Source organism: Pan troglodytes, chromosome 1 (assembly GCF_028858775.2).
Source record: "Pan troglodytes isolate AG18354 chromosome 1, NHGRI_mPanTro3-v2.0_pri, whole genome shotgun sequence".
Classification (NCBI taxonomy): Eukaryota; Metazoa; Chordata; class Mammalia; order Primates; family Hominidae; genus Pan; species Pan troglodytes.
The window spans coordinates 64,036,365-64,056,491 of NC_072398.2; the positions used below are offsets into that span (position 1 = coordinate 64,036,365).

At 40.1% G+C, this 20,127-nt stretch overlaps 1 protein-coding gene across 5 annotated transcripts in view; it reads right to left on the reverse strand.

Moving 5' to 3' along the window:
* The window catches only part of RNF2 (ring finger protein 2), a 58,369-nt gene extending 38,792 nt beyond the window's left edge, over nt 1-19,577 (reverse strand). For 2 of the 5 annotated variants that reach the window (XM_003308638.6, XM_009439610.5), the window contains exon 1: nt 19,255-19,388. The gene's annotated coding sequence lies outside the window, so the exon portion shown is untranslated. Of the gene's footprint in view, nt 1-19,254 lie in introns of all 5 variants that reach the window. The other 3 variants (XM_063794763.1, XM_514057.8, XM_063794767.1) reach the window with 3 other exon arrangements.
* Nucleotides 19,578-20,127: the final 550 nt, after the last annotated feature.

A 20,127-nucleotide genomic window follows, 5' to 3' on the forward strand; every position in this document is an offset into this window, starting at 1 on the left:
AACCTGAAAAGGAAATTAAAAAAAAAATTCCATATACAACAACATAAAATAATAATGCTTAGGAATAAACTTAAGCCAAGGAGGCACAAGACTTGTATAATGAAAATTACAAAACATTCTGAAAGGCATTACAGACATAAATAAATGGAAAGACATCCCATGTTCATGGATTTGAAGACAAAATATTATTAAGATAACAATAAAGATGCTCGTTGACCTACATGGAGTTACATCCCAATAAACCTATCAAAAATTGAAAATATCTTAAGTCTAAAGTGAAACCACAGTAAGTTGAAAATATAAGCTTAAAGTGTTTTCAACTTTCAATGTTTTCAATTTAATATGGGTTATCCAGATGCAGCCCCATCACAAGTCAAGGAGCATGCTGAATGCATATTGCTTTTGTACCACTGTAAAGTTGAAAAATCGTAAGTCGAACCACTGTAAATTGGAGACCATCTAGACTATCCAAAGCATTACCAAAAAAATCAGAGTATGAAATCCTGCCAGTGTTGAAATAAAGTACCTATTCAGTAGGATTCTATGAAGAATAAACAATAGCTATTATTATTGGTGCAATAAGACTAGCTATCCTATCCTATCCAACCTACATTCCTAAGAATAAAGTAGAAATTGAAGATTGTTCCTGAGGTAATAAACATTAATCATAACTTACTATATAGAAGCTAATTTATTTAGGGCTAGAATATGATATAAATTTAAGACAGATTGAAATATTCCATTTGTTAATTTTAAATGCCCTTCTGAATTAAGTCTCTAACTATGGCAGTGTGAATAATAGGTCCCCAAAGGTGTCCACGTCCTAATCCCCAGAATTTGTGCATGTTAACCTTACATGGCAAAATGGACTTTGCCAATACAATTAAATTACAGCTCTTAAGATGGGGAGATTATCCTGGATTATCCAGGTTTGGCACAATGTAACTGCAAAGGTCCTTAAGAGGCAGACAAAGCGATGTGATGTGAGAAGCAGAGTCAAAGAAGCTGTGATGAAGTAGGCCAGGGTAGCAGTCCAAGAGAGCAATCTAAGACACTGGGAAGCTGGCCTGAAGATGGAAGAAGGGGCTGCAAATTAGAATGCAGGTAACCTCCAGAAGTTAGAAAATGAAAGAAAATGAATTCTCCCCTAGAGACTCCAGAAACGTCACAGACCTTCCAACACCTTAATTTCAATCCCGTAAGACTCATTTTGGACTTCTTACTGCCAGAACTGTAAAATAGTAAGTTTGTGTTGTTTCAAATTACTACATTTTGGTAATTTGTTACAGCAACTATATGAAACTTATACACCAGATGAACCCTAATTACCAGAAGATGGTAAGAGTGGGAGAAGGTGACAAAAAATGCGAACTTCGGTTTATTTTCTCAATAGTCTTATCTTCTGCCAAAAGAAAACTAAATGCACTCACAGGAAAAGAGTCTTCCTCTAGAGAAGCAGTTCTCAAATCTGGCTATATATAAGGAATCATCTTTCATCTGGATGAAATTTTAAACAATTCTGATACCAAGGTTGCATTTCAGACTCACTGAATCAGTATCTTTACCCCTCATCCACCCCCAGTTTAAAAGCCAGCCAAATGGTTTTTATGTGCAGCCAGTTTTGAGAACCACTATTCTACGTATTCTGTGTAAAAATTACTGTTTCAGTGACCTAAGAAACATCTGGCATTTCCAAATGGTACTTCCCCAAATAAAGACATTGCTCAGAATTCACTCATTTACAGTTACTGGTTTAGTGTATATTTTGCTAACTTTAACCGTAAGAAGTTACCCTTGGCAAAAAGTTGTCCAGGACAAATTCCTAGAAGTGGAATTACTGGATCAAAGGGCAAGTACATATTTTTATTCTGACAAATACTGCTAAATTATTATACCAATTTACATTTCTACCAATTAGGGAAGAGCAACATTTTTTTAAAAAACCCTGCCCAATCTGATAAGTGGGAGGGAAATGATACTTCTTTGTTGTTTTAATTGGCAAGCCTCAATCATGAGTGAAACAGTATCTTTTCACAGCTTTATTGGCCTTTTTTTTGGGGGGGGGGGTCTACCAATTATTTATATCCATTTCTGTCAGGTTTTTTTTTTTTAAGTTAACTTGTAAGAACTCCTTCTTTTAAGGAAATTGACCTTTTGTCTGTCATGAGTGTTAATTTTCCCCAGTTTGCTGCTTTGTCTTTTGTCTTTGACTTCTTCAGTATACAACTTTTATCTTTTATATATTTTTAGTGTACTTTTCTTCTATGGCATCTTTGGAAGCCATACTCTAAAATTATAAAAAACAACCACCTATACTTTCTTGCAATTTTTTTTTACATGTAAAGAGGATAGGATCTAGCTACTCCATTCCATGTAATGGGCAAGTTTCCCAACATCATTGTTTAGTTCTCTCTTCTCCACTGATAAGTTAGCATGCTATCTTCTAATTCATGACAAAGATGGGAAAAGAGAGAGAAATATGTGTATATGTGAATATATACACATATATTTTATGTGTATATAATATGCATGTGTGTCTATCTGAAAACTGTAAAACATGAGCTTAATACACTATAACTTCCTACACTGTCAACAATAAATGACTGGCTGATTCAGGTATACACAGTGTATAAATTCCTTAATAAGGTTACAAAATATGAACATGGCAATGAGAACACTATCCCCACAGCTGCCTTTGAAAAAGCAACACAGCTGTCACAAAGCTACCTGCCTCTTTCTTCCTCAAAAGCAGTTAAAAGTTCTCCCTAGCAGTTTTCTTCCATGTTTGTACTCAGCCTTGTAAAATATTTGCTGCCACAAGGTGGAGATAACTTGATTACAGGAATACTGGTTACTGAAACAGAAGTAAGCACAAATTTTCTATTATACAAATACACTTGAATGGTAAAGAAGCACTGCTTCTAGATTCTTGGGTGAACCACAGGGCTGGTCACTTATAGCTGAGGGTCCAGTTTCCTCATTTGTAAATTTAAACCTTTATGTTAAGTAGCATCAAGAGCTCTCTAAACTGTAATATTCTGTGGATCAAAGCATGCTAAATGTTTCTGACAGTACATTGCCTAAAAACAGTCTTGTTCTCCTGAGCTAAGAAAATACTCTACCTTTAACAATGTCTTTCAACTTGAATACTTCAGCCAGCAACCAGTTGTTTCCTCTAATCTTTTATCTTCTAAGTCAAAAAGAGGTATACTGCATATTAAAATTCACACATCTAGCTTCCCCCAAGTCATAGCTAATGATTCCTGCCGTTTTTTTTCCACTCTGTCTTAAAGAGAATAGCTAGTTCCATACTTCTCCACATCCACCTGCCATAACTGCATATGTATTTGAAACAATGAGCTAGCTATCGTTTTCCTCTATACTGTTGGCCTTGGTGCTAAAGGCTGCACATTCGGGGTTTTGTGATCTTGTGTCTTTTTTTTGTTTGGTGGGTTGGTTTCTGCCTGAGATCAGAAGCTTTCATTTCTGTTTCCCTTTTTTTTTCCCCCCCCTTTTAAGAGATAGGGTCTTGAGACCATCCTGGCTAACATGGTGAAACCCCGTCTCTACTAAAAATACAAAAAATTAGCCGGGCATGGTGGCGGGCGCCTGTAGTCCCAGCTACTCGGGAGGCTGAGGCAGGAGAATGGTGTGAACCCGGGAGGCAGAGCTTGCAGTGAGCCAAGATCCCGCCACTGCACTCCAGCCTGGGCGTCAGAGCGAGATTCCGTCTCAAAAAAAAAAAAAAAAAAGAGAGAGAGAAATAGGGTCTCACTCCGGCACCCAGAGTGGAGTGCAGTGGCTCAGTGACTCATGGCTCACTGTAACCTCAAACTCCTAGGCTCAAGCGATCCTCCCATGGCAGCCTCCCAAGCAGCTAGGACTACAGACTCATGACCACGCTCGGCTACTTTTTTAACTTTTCATAAAGATGGGATCTCGCTATGTTGCCCAGGCTGGTACTGAACTCCTGGCCTCAAGTGATCTTCCTACCTCAGCCTCCCAAAACACTGGGATTACAGGTGTGGGCCACCTTGCCCAGCCTGTTTCCTCAATTCTTAACTGTCTGTCCCTCTGACAAGACATATTCCTTACACTGGTACTCATTCCTCCTGGTTCTCATCTGCCAGGCTAGATTTTTTCATCTTCTCCAAGGATGTTTCAACCTCTGCTTGCCAAAGGGTTTCCAGTCTACTGATTCATCCAATTTATTTAAATCTAGTGACCCATTAGTCAACTAAACCTCAGACTTTGGCATAACCCAGGCTCTCAGTCCTGAACACATATCAACTCTACACTAAATTCATCACATTCTTATAAAGGACTACCTTTAATTCTCCGAGTGCCCTCAGACCAAGAGAAACAAAGAATGTCAATAATTTCCTAAGCAGAACAGAAAAATTTTGAGTCCTTAAGTGAGCAAGGGAAACTACCAACTTCAGTTCATATCCCTACTCAGATAATAGGAACCTCTAAACAAGGGAGTATACTTATGTGGTGGCAGTATCCAGGTTACTACTGACTGTTGACTGCCACTCTATGCTGACACCACACATGACTGGCCCCAATAAATAAACCTGTAGACTTAATGACACAGATCAGTTATCTGTATCTTTGTGAGGGATATGTGAAACACAACTAAGGCATAAAGCAAAGCTAAAAGATTTACACAGATCTGAATTAAAGACAAACCAAAAAGAGAAGTCTAACTACTGACTCTTAGTCCAGGGCCTCATATGCCACAGCGTAAGTCAGCAGCTTCTGTAAAGTGGTATATTCCAAGATTGTTATCCTTTCCTGGGTAGAGAAATGTTCATCAAGTGCCAATGTTAGCTTTAGCAAGTGGCAACGCAAGAAGTCACAGTAACATTCCCTTGTGTCACTGGAAATATACTAACAAGTTCTATTTTTCTGGGAAGGCCACAGTCTGTTGGCAAATTAAATCTGTGGTCAGGTAGAGACCTAAGAAAATAATCAGATTCAGAAAGATGAGAGAGAAAAGTTGAAGGCTAATACCTCTACACTCTTCTAACAGGAACTGGAATAACCCATTCAAAAACCAGCTAAGGAATTCATTTCTAGAGATAAAAATATAATTTTCATATTCTTTGTCCAAGTAATCCCAGTTGTGGAAAATAATGCTATTAACGTGCTTAATGGTCTCATAGTAAATGTCAGAGGCAAGACTCAAACCCAGGTCTGAGTGAGAAGGCCATGCTCTTAGCCCCCAACCAAACATATGATTATTACTACTGCTACTACAACAATAATGCCATTAACATGAAGATGTCTGCTGCAACCAGGACACTTTTCCAGTCGTTAAATATAACAATTACTACCATATGTAATGACTGGAAGTACTTGTAAGGTAATGTGATTAGAGATAACACTAATTTGCATCTGCGCTACAAGGACAGCTACGTAAAAGTTATGTTCTAGAAGGTGATATGGACTCGGTACTTTTTTCCCTCAGTATTTCAACTCCCACTATTACTGTTACCATATTACAATAAGGCACAGATTTTTAGCAGTTTTAAGGCAAAAATAGCCAAGAACAGATAAGCAAAGAATGTGTTTCCTGTGTCCCCCGTCACATAGGTAGATTTTCTTTTGCAGAAAAAGAAAAAGAAAAACTATTACGAAGGGTTTTTTTTTTTATCCAGACTGGGATTCAGGAGACTTCTATTCTCATTTTTTGTTCTTGAAACAATTCCAAAAGGAAGACTAACTTAATCTCTCTCTTCTCTTCTGGCCTTGTCGCCAGATTTCTGCAACTTGCAACAAAAAAGCTTAATCCTGGCAGAAGTAGCTCCAGAGGTTTCAAAGGCTGAAAGAAAGCCAGGGACCAGGAAGAGGAAGCTAGAACAAGAAACCAGAAACTAGTAGAAGTTTTATAGTTCTGATAAATCTAAAATTAGCACAATATTTAGGTTCACAAAAGCAGCAAAAGTATGGCACACTTCATATATACTGGAAATCAACATGACTTTAACCAAGTCAATATACAGACCTAAACGTCTTTATCTATAAAATGAGCATGTTTTAAGTGATATCTAAAAAAATCTATTGCTCTGGAAATATTGCAAAGAGCTCCAAACAATAAAAATACATAAACCGAAATGCCCATTAGGGCAAAGCTACTTATAAGCAACTAGACTTTGATAATCTTAATGTGAGTTCTTCAAATAATCAATATTAAAAAGAGAAAACCATAACACAATAAAGAAAAACTTAAGTAGTTAAAGTAGCAAAATCCATTCTCTCAAAAGCAAAACTCATTCCACATTACCGAACAATAAAGAGGAAGGAAAACCAACATTAATTCAAGACAACAGATACTGTTTCAAATACTTTTTACAGTTTTCCCTCTACTTCCACTTTTAACAAAATTCCTGTTAAGTCCATGGTTTTTAACTTTTCTGGGTCTACATTCCTCTTAAGAATCTGATGAAAGTAAGGAACTCTCACCTCTGGGAGAAAAAAAGACATACGAAAGCACATGCACACAAAATTACAGAGTACAGTCCTCCCTGAGTATCCATGGGGTTCTGAAGATACCCCGCACACCACAGACACCAAAAGCCACAGATATTCAAATCCCTTACATAAATAAAATGGGGTAATATTTGCATAACCTACACACATCCTCTGATATTCTTTAAATCATCTCTAGATTACCTATACTACCTAATACAATATAAATGCTATGTAACTAGTTGCTAGACTGCATCTTTAAAATTTGTATTACTATTATTATTTGAGATGGGGTATCGCTCTGTCACCAATGCTGGAATGCAAAGGCGCAATCAAGGCTCACTGCAGCCTCAACCCTCCCAGGCTCCGGTGATGTTCCCACCTCAACCTCCTGAGTAACTGAGACTATAGGTGTGCACCACCAAGCCCGGCTAATTTTTGTATTTTTTGTAGAGACAGGGTCTCACCATGTTGCCAAGCCTGGTCTCAAACATCTGGGCTCAAGTGACCCATCCATCTAAGTGCTGGGATTATAGGCATGAGCTACCTTGCCTGGCCAAAAATTTGTATTATTTTTTAACTGTTTTACTGGTTTTTTTTTTTCCCCCTTTAGAGTAATTTTCCACCTGCAGTTTGTTGAATCCAAGGATACGAAACCATGGATACAGACGGATGACTGTATTCGTGGATCCTTAGAGACTCCTGGACTGAAGGTCAAGAACATATGCTCTGCACTACCTAAAAAAGAATTCTCAAGCCTAAATGGGGAAACAGGCTATCTTCTTTCATTCCTTGTTTTCTTCAGCTCTACTGCACAACAAGCTACTGCCATCAAAGACAGCTACAGATTCATTCTTGGAAAGGTAAACTTACGAGGACAACAGGTACTGCTTTACTTCCATCCCACAGCCACATGAATAATGGATGTCCTTATCATGAACACAAATACAAATCTTAAAAAAACTTATAAATGAACCACAATGAAATGATTAAATATACTATGGTTCATACACCTAAAATATTAATCATTAAAAATGTTAACAAACTAGCTATGGCACAGAAAATGTTAATTATATTTAGATTTTATTTATTTATTTATTTATTTATTTTTTGAAACAGGGTTGCCCAGGCTAGAGTGAAACAGTGTGATCATGGCTGATTGCAGCCTCGAACTCCTGGGTTCAAGCAATCCTCCCACATCAGCCTGCCTAGTAACTGGGACTACAGGTGTGCACCACCACACCCAGCTAATTTTATTTTTCTTTTTTATAGAGACAGGGTTTCATTATGTTGCCCAGGCTGGTCTTGAACTCCTAGTCTCAAGTGATCCTCCTGCTTCTGCCTCCCAAAGTACTGGATTACAGGCATGAGCCACCGCACCCAGCCCAGGTTTTAAAACACACATAAATTTAGATCTACATATAAAATACAGTTAAAACTATGTTTTAAACAAAATCAAACCAAAATCTAAAATTTATTTCCAAAGGGAAATAGAGCAAAATATAAGACTGATTAAATACCAAAAGCATTTTTTCCTACTTCTTCAATTTCCTAAATTTAAAAAATAAATTTTAAAAATGAATAAAGCAACAACTGAATACTATTTTATTCAAAGACATTTTAAGTAATAATTTATGAATTTACCCCCATTCTTAGCTCTTAAACTACCTCCAAAAGGACTAAGCAACATATTGAACACAGGGATTAAAAATAAAAACAATCCATTTAAGAAATGAATGATAGGCCAGGTGCAGTGGCTCACACCTGTAATCCCAGCACTTTGGGAGGCCAAGGAGGGAGGATCACTTGAGGCCAGGAGTTTGAGACCAGCCTGGGCAACATAGCTAAACCCCGTCTCTACAAAAATAAAAAATAAAAAAAAATAAATGAGCCAGGTGTGATGGTAGACGCCTATAGTTCCACCTACGCAGGAAGCTAAGTTGGGAGGATCCCCTGAGCCCAGGAGTTCAAGGCTGCAGTAAGCTATGATCGCGCCACTGCACTCCAGTCTGCACAACAGAGGGAGGCCCTGTCTCTAAAAAAATGAGAGAAAAAAAAAAAAAGAATGATGGATAATTTATCTTGTAAAATTTTTTTTCACTGGCAAACCAATATTGTCTTAATTTTCCTAAATCAATTATTCCAAAGATTACCCAAAAGCTTTCAGAACAAATTAAACTGACATTAATAATGTTATCCACACTATACACAACTGTAATATTATCTTTCCAAGTAATGGAGAACTCTTCAAGTAATGGAGAACTCCTGAAAAAAATATTTCAGAAGACTAACAAATCATCACAGAGCAATCCAAACTGATAAATGGGACCTACATTTCAATGCAACTGTAACAATTCTAATAACATTAAGAATAAAGAAATTTAGATTTACTATTCTAGATAGTACTTTAATATTTGAGAGCCTTTAAAAACATACATTACTTTACAATTATGTAAGGAAATGTTACTAGAGGATAGCACCCCACAGCTATCTACATTTAAAAAAAGCACTTTTGCACTAATTCAAAGAGCCCTGTTTTCTTCACAAATATGCTAACTAAAACTTTTAAGATCAAGGACAAAAGGATAGGTTCATTAAAACTAAACAACAGATATAACTTCCAATCTTACCAAGTATATTTTTAAAAGCAGAGATTTTCTGAATCTGATATAACTCTCATATAAAACGAAACTACAGGCCAGGCACGGCGGCTCACACCTCGTAATCCCAGACTTTGGAAGGCCGAGGCAGATGGATCACTTGAAATCAGGAGTTCGAGTTCGAGACCAGCCTTGCCAACATGGTGAAACCTCAACTCTACTCAAAATACAAAAATTAGCTGGGCGTGGTGGCGCTCGCCTGTAATCCCAGCTACTCAGGAGGCAGGAGAATAGCTTGAACCTGGGAGGCGGAGGCTGCAGTGAGCTGAGATAGCACCACTGCACTCCAGCCTGAGGAGCAAAGTGAGACCCCATTTAAATTTAAAAACAACAACAAACAAACAAAAACCTACAACAGTAATTTCTAGCCAAAATAAACGATACAGGTTTATCACCCCAATAAGAAAATCTAAAACTTTTTGGACATGGACATGATGCTCAAAAAATCATGCTAAAAAGAAATGCTCATTGGAACATTTCTGATTTCAGATTTTTGAATTAGGAATGCTCAACTGGTAAGTATAATGCAGATATTAGAAAATCCGGAAAAATAAATCTGAAATCCAAAATACTTCTGGTCCTAAGGATTTTGGTTAAGGGATACTCGATCTGCAGAGCATACTTTCCCTATTCCCTAAGGCCCTAGTCATTTAAACAATCTGCAAAGTGATAGTTTTGTTCCTACATGTGTAATGAAACCTTTGGGGTGTTCTCTCAAGATAAAATCAACACATGCAACCCTGGTGAAAAGAAACAGCCGGTGCATTGGCTCATGCCTGTAATCCTAGCACTCTGGAAGGCCGAGGCAGGCAGACTGCTTGTGCTCAGGAGTTCCAGACCAGCCTGGGCAACATGGAGAAACCTTGTCTCCACCAAAAATAGAAAAAAAATAGCCGGGCGTGGCGGCGCCCGCCTGTGGTCCCAGCTACTCAGGAAACTGAGGTGGGAAGATCGCTTGACCCCGGCAGGCGGAGGATGCAGTGAGCTGAGATCGCACCACTGCACTCCAACCCCGGCGAAAGAGACCCTGTCTTAAAACAGAAAAAAATAATAAAAAAATTTTAAAAACCCACAAAGAAAGAGAGATTAAAAAGAAACTGAGGCGACATGTCAATCTTGAAAGACAATTATTTAGGAATTCAGGCCCCGCCTCTAGAGGCGTGGCCTCGGGGTCCTGGCGGCCGCCATTTCAGAGCTGAGGAACCCGCTCTCAGGAAGAGCACTCGTAATGGAGAAGAGTCGGCTTTCGGCCGGCCCGGAGGGGCCAGAGACCCAGATGGGAGAAGAAGGCCTGCTTGCCAGTATTGCAAGGCCCAGCTATCACCAGACGTGCCCCAGGACACAGAGCACAGTGTCCAGCCTTGACACGTCCTCTCCGGAGTCGCTTCTGATGCCAAAACACGGCTCTGCCACTTGTCGGTTATGTATGTGAACAGTTCCTGAACTTAAGCCGCCATTTCCTTACCTGTAAACTGGGGGTTCGTTTTCCGCCTTCAGATTAGCAAAAAGAATGAATGATAATGTCCAGTTTAGTCCAAGGCATATTGAAACCCGTTGCGTGCCCTAGCAGCTCTACCAGGAGTGGATAATGAGTAAAACTTGGCATTACCCACAGACGTTTTTAAAGTATATATCCTTTTTCCCGGCAGTTTCACTTCTAGACACTAGTTATAGAGAGTAAGTACACATATACAAAAGTCATTTGTGAAGATGTTTAATGCCATATTGTTTGCGTGCTAGAGAAACACGGGGGGGGGGGGGGAATGTAGATTAACAGGAAACTGGTTAAGTGAACGCTGCTACATTCAATCTGGGTTACTAACATCCATCCAAGAATGAGCTACATCTAGGTAGTGACTTTTTTTTTTTTAATACAAGACATTAAGTTTAAAAAGCAGAACACTGCACATTATATAATCTTATTTATTAAAACACAGGCACACAAGACCTAATACTACTTAATGTCACGTGCACTATTCCTTTTAGATATTTATTGAGAGCCTATTACGTACCACACATTGTTTTGGATATTGGGAAATCAACAGTAATTAAAATCCCTGCCTTCTAGTAATGGGAGACCAAAAGAAAATGCAAATAATAAAATTCAGGCTGAATGTGGTGGCCAAAGCCTGTAATCCCAGCACTTTGAGAGGCCAAGGAGGGAGGACTGCTTGAGACCAGGAGTCCAAGACCAGCCTGGGCAACATGAGACCCCGATCTCTACAAAAATAAAGAAAAAAGAAAGAAAGAAAATAAGAATATTAGTGCATGGTGGCACACTCCTATAATCTCAGCTACAAAGGCGGCTGAGGCGGGAGGATCACTTAAGCCCAAAGTTGGAGACTGCAGTGAGCTATGATTGCCTCACTGCACTCCAGCCTGGGCAACATAGCAAGATCCTGTCTCTTAAAAAAAAAAAAAGAAAAAGAAAAAAAGGAAAATGAAGCAAAGTGAGAAAATAATGACAGGAGTATGTGGATCAACATAAAAATAAATGTAGGGGGAAAACTAGAAGGCATGGAATGTGGGGAGACTATGAAGGGGATTTTTTTATGGGAATAATAACAATAATACCTTCCTTAATAAAGGATTAAATGAGATAAAACCTGGAGAGTTCCTAGAGCAGAGCCTGGTGGTTGAGACTTCAATGTCTAGAGCCTGATTTGCCTAGGTTCAAATGTGGACTATGTCATTTCCTGTGTCTTGGAGACCTCATTTAAACTTCTTAATTCCTCAGTTTCCTTGTCTATAATGGAAATGTGATGTCATACCACCTCTTAGAGTTGTTAAGGATTTAGTAAGTTTTAGATGTAAAGTACCTATAACAGTGCCTGGCTCATATTAAGCATTGTAGCTGTAGTACAGCCATCTCTTATTATCACCGTCATTACTTGAGGCAGAGCTTTGAAGCCACACTTGCTGACCCTCTGGTTGTTCCTTCCTTCAGCATCCCCAGCTGATATTTGCCCAGCACTTCACAGCTTAAAAATTCAAGGAGCCTATGCCTCATTCAAACTTTTCAACTCACCTAAAACGATGGTCACCTCATTTTTTAAAAAAACTTACTGGGGTGAAATGAACCATTTTAAATGGAACATTTAGTGGCATTTAGTGCATTCACAGTCTTGTGCAGCCACTAACCCTAGTTCCAAAACATTTCCATTACTCCAAAGTAAAACTCTTTACCCATTAAGCAGTTTCATTCCCATCTCCCAAACCTCTGGCAACCACCAATCTATGGATTTTTCTATTCTGGATATTTCACAGAAATGGACTCATGTAATATGTGGCCTTTTGTGGCTGGTTTCATTCACTTGGCATATTTTCAAGGTTCATCCACATTGTAACATGTGTCAGTACTTTATTCCTTTTTATGGCTGAATAATATTCCACTGTAAGTTTATACCACATTTTGTTTATCCATTCATCTGTTGACAGACATTTGGGCTGTTTCCATTTTTTGGGTATCATGAATAGCGGTGCTAGAAACCTGTGTGTTACATGCTAGATTGCCTGGCCCTACTTTGGATACCTCCGGTTTAGTGGTAGGAGAGGTCAAGAGTGCTGCAGTTACTAGGAAAGGTCTCCGAAGAGGAATGGGAGGAAGGAATGAGTCTGAAATGGTCTGAAGGAAGAACAGATATTCCATGATGTCAGATCAAACGAGGAGGAAAATAATGGGGGGTGTCACAGGTGAGGGAAAAGGATTGGCAGGGAAGGCTAACACTGAAACTTTCCTGGGTAATAGAATGTTCCACTTCTTAATTTGAGAAGTGTTACATGGGTGCATGCATATATATATATATATATGTAAAAATGTATATATAATATGTATATTATAAATATATGTATAAATACAAATACGACTTTTTACATACACACATTTTTACATATATATGCATGTATATATATAATATGTATATACATATATACATAAAATGTGTGTATATATGTAAAAATTGGTGTGTATTTTTGTATACAGTTGTTATACCTCAATAAAAAATTCTGAAAGATGAAAAAAAAAAGAATTAGTTAAGGAGGGGGAATGCTACACTACCAACCAGATTTGTGACAAGTAGGGTTATAGGACATCCACAACTCCTCCCACACCCCGTTACCACCCTAAACACTTTTTTAAATATAGAAACTCAACAACTTGAAAATAGACACAAAACAATCCCCAGGATCCAAGCCAGGGACCAATGGATCTCACTCTCACTTTTTTCTTCACATACACCCCTTACACTTACCATGTGCTTTACTCTTTACAAAGACCGCTTTACGTACATTACTTCTTATATCTTTTCAAATAATCTGTAAAGTCAGTGAGGCTGGCATTTTTTTTTTTTTTTAACAAAAGAAAAGAGACTCAGAAAGGCCAAGAATCTTGCTAGTAGTGGAACCAGACCTAGAAACCAAGTCTCCTGCATTCAATTCTGCAACTCCTACTATACACAATACTACCCCTTCTGTAATACAGTAAAGCCTTCTAGAAAACATTTGGCTGGGTTCCAAGACAGCCGTCCCAGACTGAATAAGACTCTATATAGCAAACAGTGTAAATAGTGAGGGTTTAATGCAATTACTGGCATGGAGGCATACATCTTTTTTTTTAAGTGAAGAATTAGTTGGTTTTAAAGTAAATCAACATGGTGTGTGAATGGTGTGGGAAACAAGCAGAACACTCTTCTAAAAAGTCAAAATGAAGTACTGTCGATTTGCACATTTCGCAATTGCGAATAGAGGTAGTGGTCATCAATACAGGAAGGAGAAAAAAAGACAACAAAGAGTGGACAATTAAGAAACTACATAATGTTTTATTTTTGGGAACTGAAATGAGGAATTTCTCCCCATCCCACACCGAAATACCTTGAGATTGAGAACATCAGTTTATAAAATACTAAGAAGTAGGAGACAATTTTATTTAGCCATCAAAAGGAATGCCTGTCAAAATTGCTGGCCCTGAAAGATAGCTGATCAGAAATCCAAAGCCCCATTTTTAGATCACCTATTGGTACTATGCAGTTTAAATTTACTATTTTACCCTTTCAATTTTTCTATCTGTAAAATCAAGTAACACTTTACCCAAACTATTTTCTAATGACCTTGGAAGGAAGAAATGATGTCTAAAAAGGTAATGATCAATATTTTATTTCCATCAGCCACTGAAAAAAGTATTTCTCAAGTATCTATGTGCACAGTACTAAGCTAAAAGTGCAAAGAAAGCAATGGTCTTTATAATCTAGATGAATAAAGCACAGAGAAATACAAAATAATAATTATGTGACGAAATTGAGACATCTCAGAAAAAGCTTTCACAGGAGTTGGGTTGAACATAGCAGTCAGAAAGAATGAAATTGGATTTAATCAGGATAGAAGATAAAAAGAGTAGTTATAAAGTTAGGTAGGCAGAGAAGAGGCAAGTTGGTTGCTGTCTTTTGGGCTCCCAAAACATAGCACTCATTTGCTATTGCACTGAAAACACTGTACAGTAGTTTGTCATTGCCACTTACACTATAAATTCCTCAAGGACAAGACCTTTTTCGATTCATTTTTCTATTCCTAATCCCTTGCACAGGGTCTGGCATACAGAAGATAAATACTTTTTGAAAGGCAACGTTAACACAGAATTCCCTATTTAAATTACTACATCTTAACCTACACTATTCGTCCAGATCATTTACTTATTGTCTCTCAACTCCGAAACTACTCTCCCAGACTCTATGTTGTTATGGCTGAGACTGCAACTATATTTCACCAACTCCTTTGCCAGCTGGGATCTCCTTAGGCTTTGCCAATAGCAGCAGTAAGTGAAGACTGGAAAACAGGAAGATGGGAGACGGGACATCTTTCCAGTTCCTGTCAGTAGCAAATGCAGCCCCTGACCCTGGCAGTTAGCAAATGGTTCCAGTCTCCAGGTTTTTGTGGTTCTCCCAGAACCAGCAATAACACATGCCTTTATAAGTACTAGCAGCAAGCACACAATGCTGACCTACTCAAAAGTCCAGCACCGGGTCCACAGAACCTCTTCTCTGAGCTCTTAGGTTCTGATTACTGTAATGTTCCCCCCTCCCCCGCTTTTTTTTTTTTAATACACTCATCTAACCAACTCCCTATATTAAATCCTTTCTGTTGAAATTCTTACTAAAGTCTCCGTTTTCTCTACTGTACCCTAGCACATTGTAAAACAATAATTCTAACTGCTCTCAGATATCTTGTTGCTTCACTGAAGGGGAAAGTAAACAAAATTTGGGTTATTTCATAAAAACTATTTCATAAAGGATAACGTGAAACCCTCTAAATTTGCTTCTGTTAAGCTGCAGCATAAAAATAATTTTTGTGATTTAAACTACTACACTGTTTAAATGAGAGAAAATGAGAAATAATTTTAAAAGTGCAAGTTATTCCAAACACACGCACTCACCTCCTTTAATGTAGCACATATCCTAGAAATAATGTGAAATGATAAAGTAAATGTTCTGCTATTCCCCAGTGGTCCCAGTTCTCACATCCTCTGATAGTGTGGCATGAGATCCTGATTTTTTTTGAGGCAGAGTCTCGCTCCGTCACCCAGGATGCAGTGCAGTGGCATGCACTGCAACCTCCACCTCCTGGGTTCAAGCAATTCTCCTGCTTCAGCCTCCTGAGTAGCTGGGATTACAGGCGCGCGCCACTATGCCTGGCTAATTTTTGTATTTTTAGTAGAGACGGAGTTTCACCAAGTTGGTCAGACTGGTCTCGAACACTTGACCTCGTGATCCACCTACTTCGGCCTCCCAATGGATCCAGATTCTTACATTTAAAGGCACTCCCCTCCCAACGCACCTCCCCCATCCCCGCCCCAAATGCAAGGTCCCTAAATGCAAGCTAACTACTTCACGCAGTGCTCAAAGAAACACCAAGAAACTGCAATGTGTTCCAACACCAAAGCTTAGCTGAACTTATTGGTATGTTGTTCTGCCTTCCTGAGGGATTTTCAAGCATGATTTTTTTTTTTTTACTACATGTGATTTTCATTCTATGCATCGACTTTAGAATCTAACCTCTTCATACAACTCCACTCTATAGCATAAAAACAAAAAGAAATCCCCCTTGCAGAAGAGCCCGTAAGTAACATATCTTTTGAAAACAAATGACCAAAATGCTTACATGTTTTTCATTTGGCTGGTTACTTCACTTAATAGTATGCTCTCATTAGAAAATTTAACCCAAGGTTAATTTCAAAAATAACTTTTCACCATTGTACTTAATACAGATAAACTGATTTTTAAAAATTATGATAAATGGCAAACATGTTAATTCTCAAAATGAAATGGGAGAAGTAAATTTAAGCAATAGAAATCTTAGAATTTTTAGTAATGTATATAGCTCCTTGAGCATCCAACAAGATACATAACTAAGCCTAATCATACCACTCTGCCTCAGCTGTCTAAAAACCGTAAAGCAAAGGAGAATTAAGAACATGGCCAATTCTACCGGAGTTGCTCCACACAACATAAAACTGGATAATGGGTCACACCTACGCTCTTAGCACCTATAGTCAGGGACTCATCACCTAGCTCCTGCCTGGCAACACACTAACACTAGCTTCTACTTAAATGCCAAGAGTCCCATGACCACAGTCAAAATATTTATGTAAGACCAATCAAACTGCACTTCCCACAAGAAATACCAGAAGACCCAGTAGACACATTAGGTAGAAAGGGTAGAAGACCAGTAGGCAAACAGTCAGGATATCTGGACCCTTAAGGAATGGACTATGTAAATGCTATTATACCTTTGTACCCCAAATTATATGGGCACCTACTCAGTATTAAATGCAAATAAACACTAAGTTACTATGACAGCTTAGATGTCAAATAAATGAATCAATCGAGAAATTAACCATTGTCTGATGACAATGTCTGTCTTCTACAGTGTGTGCAATAACACGAATTAAAAACCAATTGTAGATCTGTACGTGCGCAGAGTACATAATCTCTTATTTTTCTTTTAAAAGCTGCAAACTGTGATGGATTTTTCGTTTATCCAGAATTTAATGAGTCATTTCAAAATTATGAAGCGCTTTAAGTCATACTAGAAACACTGCCATAATTTTAATAAAGTGCGTTTTAATATTAACTCATTTCTCTTGCTGGAAGAAATTATGCTTCTTTGCTAATGTATAGAAATGAAACTGTCACTGAAACATCTGGTTATATATTATTCATTAGGCATATATATCACCTTTACTCCAAAGTCTGCATAATATAAACACAAATCATGAATAAATCAGATTAGAGACACAGACGTGACACCACAAACTGTAGGTCACTAATAAAATTCCAAACATGTTTGCTGACCTGGTCTATATTTCTATCCATTCAAACCTGGGAGCTTCACACAGGCAGAGAAAAACTCCAAATTCCCAGTATTTTGAAAGTCTGCATGGTCTACATTATGTTAGTGATTGTAACTGGAAATTTTTCTATGCAACACACTTTAGGACAACTAGCTTATTTTTCAAATACTCAAACGGATTGGCCTGACTCGGGCAATTTTTCTTCGTAAATCTGCCTCTACTATAATTAACCTCAAATGTGGATGCCACAAGGATACCTGAGGAAAATAACTACAATCCTTACAAAAAGTGAGGGACCATATTTGCTGTGCTACCCCTAGAAAAAGGAGTCACCTATAACTACCTATTATTTTGCTAAAAAGTAGTTTAAGAGTACAATCAAGATTTTTAAAGATACTTGTTGATTGTGAAAAGTAGAAATTTCAGGGGGAAAAGGGAATAACCAAGAGTCATATTGCTGCTATTTAAATACTTTATAAATCCAAGGATCAAATTTCACTATAAGAAGCAAACTCTCACACCCACCTCAGTTATTAGAATATTCAACAACTGCACTTAATACAAAACAGATAGATTAGCTACCAATTAGACTAAGTATTCCAGCTGATCATCTTGGAATTACCAAAAGTAGATTATGTAATGCAAATCGCTCGTACATTCGTTTTAAACATATCCTCGGTTTAGAACACTGAAACCATGCCTTAATTTTTTTAATTGAAAAACAGCGTATTACTAAAATACTGAGTGCATATCTATATCCTTTTCACGGCACTTCAAAGAAACCTGACATCTTCAAATCATTTTACAATGTAAAGTTACATTCTCTAAAACTTCCGACAGCCTCGGAAAAAATACCCAAAGGGGCTTCAAATAGATGAGTCTATAATTGATCTTAGCGGGCAAATAACTGGAATGAACCTCAAAGTTTGAGATCAATTTTTACTAACACCATCTCTGAAAGCAAGAAGGCGACTTCTGTAGAAGGTAAACGATTCTGACCAGCAGGACGTGGGCTCCCGGCAAAAGTGGGTACTAGCATCTCAGCGTAAACGACACGGTTCAAAACGCGAAGCTTCCCGCAGAAACTAACCAAGACACCCCCTCCCCCCACGACTCCTCCTGGGTAAGCTCACGGCTTTAGAAAGCAGCAACAGATACTCCAGAGCAGGAGGCGGCACTCCAGGAATGTGTGAAGCTGAAGGGGTCTCCCCGAGGAACCCCGACGTCGAGGAGCTCCTCTACACTGGAACCCCGACTCCGACCCCCCAGAAGGAAGGAGCGATATCTGCACAAAGTGCCCCCTACCCCACCCCCACGATGCAGACACACATCCCTAGCTGCGAGGCGAAAGCCCAGAGAAAAAACCCGCATTCCACTCCGTCCGCCTCCGGAGTAGGGCTGCAGAGAGGCTGGGGCCCCCGCCCCCGGAGGCGAGGGGGCCGCGCCGCAGCTCCGGCCTCCGCGCAGAGGAAAGGGCAGCGAAAGGCTCGCGGCGAAGGAAGGAATCCCGGCGCTTCGCTGACTGGGTCCTCCGCAAACCAGCTCCCTTCCCTCCCACGACCCTCGAAGACACGGTAACAATGAGAACCCGCTTCACCCGCCGTCTCCGCCGCGAGAGCGGCCGGGGGCGGCGGCGGCGCCATGTCCCTTCACACCCCCGCGGACACACCCCCCCCCCACACTCCGGGGCCCCCGTCAGTCGCCTGCAACGCTGCCGAGCAGACGCGTGTCCCGGCCCGCCGCTTCCGCGCCCTTCGCCTCCCCGCCCGCCCCACTCACCGGCTCCTGCCCCAGCCCGGGGCTCCGCTGGCCGCGTCCGGAGCAAGACTCTGGTATCAGCTGCCGCGGCCGCCGGCGCCGCCGCACAATATGGCGAGCCTCAGCTTCCGCAATGGAGCTCGGGAAATACAACAGGGGCCGCTCAATATTCATGAGAGACTGAGGGGAAGCCGGCTCGGCCGGCGCTGCGGGGAGGGCGGGAAGGAGCGAGCGAGCGAGGGGCGGAGGCGCGGGACGAGGACGTGCACGGCGCGGGGAGGCCCGCGGCGCGAGGGGAGGGTGCGCCGCCGCGTGTTGGCCTGGAGAACCCGCGCCACCGCCCCGCCCTGGGCTGGCCGGCCACGCCCCCCCGGCGCCCACCGCGGTCCGACGTAGCCCCCGGGCAACGCCCGGATGGCGGCGCAGCCACCTCGTGCTCAACCTTCTGCTTGGGTTCTTCTGCCCTGGCTTCGGCCCACCCTTTACACCTTCCTGGCCGGCTTCTGGGGTTTGGGCTCAGACTTCTTTCTCATGAGTTCGTCCTCTTAAACCTATCCCACCCGGCGGAAATCCTCATCAGGCTTTGGTCTGCAGAACTTCACATGAACTTCGGCACCCTTCCGCTCTCGTACAACAAACATACACTTTTCATCCTTGCAGGATAAAACTGCAAGTGTAATTACTCCTGGGAAAATGACCTTCCACTCTAAACTTAGCTTAACATTCTGACTGTGGTCATCAGCTCTTACTATTTACCTTGCTGCTGCTTTATTCCTACCTCCTTGGCCCCTTCCAGTGTTATCTTCTGAACTTGAGGATTTACGAAGTAATAGATTAATAGATGTAATCATTACCTAAAACACAGCCAGTTAGTCTCCAGTAAATTATCCGACA